General features: G+C 49.5%; 1 pseudogene across 1 annotated transcript; it reads right to left on the bottom strand.

The window, feature by feature from the left end:
• Positions 1–1,408: 1,408 nt before the first annotated feature.
• Positions 1,409–2,861, bottom strand: LOC113902462 (annotated as a pseudogene). The gene has a single exon (XR_003513831.1). The product of XR_003513831.1 is annotated as an actin-related protein 2/3 complex subunit 1B pseudogene (transcript).
• Between the last annotated feature and the right edge of the window lie 320 nt (positions 2,862–3,181).

Raw genomic sequence — 3,181 nt, 5'->3', positions numbered from 1 at the left:
AGAGCTTCTCCATCTTTAGCTGCAAAGAATATAATCAATCTGATTTCGGTGTTGACCATCTGGTGATGTCCATGTATAGAGTCTTCTCTTGTGTTGTTGGAAGAGGGTGTTTGTTATGACCGGTGCATTTTCTTAGCAAAACTCTATTAGTCTTTGCCCTGCTTCATTCTGTATTCCAAGGCCAAATTTGCCTGTTACTCCAGGTGTTTCTTGACTTCCTATTTTTGCATTCCAGTCTCCTATAATGAAAGGGACATCTATTTTGACTGTTAGTTCTAAAACGTCTTGGAGTTCTTCGTAGAACCGTTCAAGTTCAGCTTCTTCAGCATTACTGGTTGGGACATAGACTTGGACTACTGTGATATTGAATGGTTTGCCTTGGAAAGGAACAGAGATCATTCTGTCGTTTTTGAGATTGCATCCAAGTACTGCATTTTGGACTCTTCTGTTGACCATGATGGCTACTCCATTTCTTCTAAGGGATTCCTGCCCATAGTAGTAGATATAATGGTCATCTCAGTTAAATTCACCCATTCCAGTCCATTTTAGTTAACTGATTCCTAGAATATCGACATTCACTCTTGCCATCTCCTGTTTGACCACTTCCAATTTGTCTTGATTCATGGACCTAACATTCCAGGTTGCTATGCAATATTGCTCTTTACAGCATCAGATCTTGCTTCTGTCACTAGTCACATCCACTACTGGGTATTGTTTTTGCTTTGGCTCCATCCCTTAATTCTTTCTGGAGTTATTTCTCCATTGATCTCCAGTAGCATATCGGGCACATAATGACCTGGGGAGTTCCTCTTTCAGTATCCTATCATTTTGCCTTTTGATACTGTTCATGGGGTTCTCAAGGCAAGAATACTGAAGTGGTGGATCACATATTAGTCTTATATTTAATTTTTTGTGAAACCTTCATACTTTCATCTATAGTGTCTGTACCAATTGACAGTTGCACTAGCAGTACACAAGAGTTCTCCTTCTCCATATCTTCACTGGGTTTTTGTAGTTTCTTATCTTTTTAATGCTAGCCATTCCAACAGACGTGAGGTGATATTTCTTTGTGGTTTTAGTTTGCATTTTTCTAATGACTGGTGATGTTGAACATCTTTCCACATACACGTTGGGCTTTTGTGCATTTTTTGGAAAACGTACATTCTTTGGAAAAATGTCAGTTTAGGTCCTTTGCCTATTTTTAATTGTTTTTTTTTTTTTTCAATTTTTGTCTTTTATAAAAACAACAGAATAAGGACATTGTAAAGTTTCTTGGTAATGTAGCACTGCTGCTGCTGCTAAGTTGCTTCAGTCATGTCCGACTCTGTGTGACCCCATAGAGGGCAGCCTACCAGGCTCCCCCATCTTTGGAATTCTCTCTCTCTCTCTCTTTTTTTTTTTTTTTTTGTCTATAGTTGCGTTTTTATTACCTTCATGTTCTGAAGCAGTTCATGACCACGAGTGCTTTGAGAACAGTTTTTACAATTAAAGCATTTCTTCAAGAAAAAAACAATCGTTCCTTCCAGAGCCAAGAAGCAGCCTCCCGTCCCTCCCCTCCTGCGGGAACAGCCCCGGTGGGGACCCCACCCGGTACCCTAGAAACTCAGCAAAGCGGCCTCAGCCTCCCCGACCCGCTTCTTCAGCCTGGGCCAAGGGCAGCACACTGCTCGCAGGTCATACGATCTTGAGGTCCTTCAGGGCAGACTCCAGGCCCTTCACGTCCCAGATGCTCATGCCGCCGTCCATGCTGGTGGTGCAAAACTGCGAGCACTTGGCCTTTCCTCCACTCAGCACCGAGGTCTGGCTGATGCTGTTCTTGTGCAGCGAGTCCAGGCCGGCGCCCGCCGCCGCGCTGCCCTCAGAGCTCGCCTTCTTGTCGAGGTTCTGGAAGCGCTCGCGGGACGTGAGGCCGTGCTGAGATCTCTGCTTGGGCAGCCGCCCACCGAAGCTCAGCTTCCCCGTGGCGCTGTCGTAGGTGAAGAGCACCAGGAAGCAGTCGTGGCCCGCTGCCACCAGACTGTTCTCCGTGATGAAGGTGACGTCCAGCAGCAGCAGCAGCGTTTCAGAGGCCAGAGTCTCGACGGCCATCTTCTTGTCAGCATCGACCAGGCACAGGGTGCTGTCATGGCTGACCCAGGCCACACGACTGCCGTTGGCTGAGAAGCAGACGCCGTGCACCCAGCCGCAGCTACTGCTGGATTCGAACATCAGCTCCCCGAACGGCATCTTGGAGCCCCACGGGGTGGGTGCTGGCCGCTCCTCCACCTCCTGATGTAGGCTGAGAAGATCCGGCATTTGAAGTCACAGGAGCCGGCGGCCAGGAGCACGTTGTTGGGGTGCCAGTCCAGGCTGAGGACGGTGGAGCGGATGGGCTTCTTGATGTGCTTGCACACCCACCAGTCATTTTCCTGCTCAAAATAGCAGATGGAGATGACAGGGGAGCCACTGCCCACAGCGAACTTTTTCTCACTGGGGGCCCAGCGCACACAGCGAGCGGCGCGGTTGATGCGCAGGATGACAAGCGTGGGCTTCCACGTGCGGCCCTTCAGCGTCCACACGTTGGCGTTGCGGTCTGTGCCGCAAGTCACGATGCGGTTAGTCTCTGGGGCCCAGTCAGTGCCTGTCACCTGCCAGTTGTGCTCCTTGAGTTCGTGCTCCTGGACCCACTTGTTCCCGCTCTTCTCATAGATGTGCACCTCGTGGTTGTTGGGGCAGATGGCGATCTGGGTGCGGTCCTTGTTCCAGGCGTGACAGCTGATGGACTCCACCAGGAAGCTGTGATATGCCATGCTGCTTGGCTCCTCCGGGCGCCGCGGCCGCGGACTCTGGGCAGTCGACGCGCCGAACCGGCTCTGGGTGCCGCGCTGTGCGGCCACTTCTGGAGTGGCCACACTGGAGTGGGGTGCCATTTCCTTCTCCAGTGGATGAAAGTGAAAAGTGAAAGGGAAGTTGCTCAGTCGTGTCCGACTCTAAGTGAGCCCATAGACTGCAGCCTACCAGGCTCCTCCATCCATGGGATTTTCCAGACAAGAGTACTGGAGTGGGGTGCCATTGCCTTCTACTAAGACATAAAACAATCTCTATTTGTCCCTATCTAACTTTATGCTCAAAAATGGGTTGATGTTTTGCTATATATAGTACTGTTTCTATTATGGAACTTACAAAGATAAAGAAGAATCTG

Source organism: Bos indicus x Bos taurus, chromosome 12 (assembly GCF_003369695.1).
Source record: "Bos indicus x Bos taurus breed Angus x Brahman F1 hybrid chromosome 12, Bos_hybrid_MaternalHap_v2.0, whole genome shotgun sequence".
Classification (NCBI taxonomy): Eukaryota; Metazoa; Chordata; class Mammalia; order Artiodactyla; family Bovidae; genus Bos; species Bos indicus x Bos taurus.
This window is presented reverse-complemented; position numbering and strand designations above follow the sequence as displayed.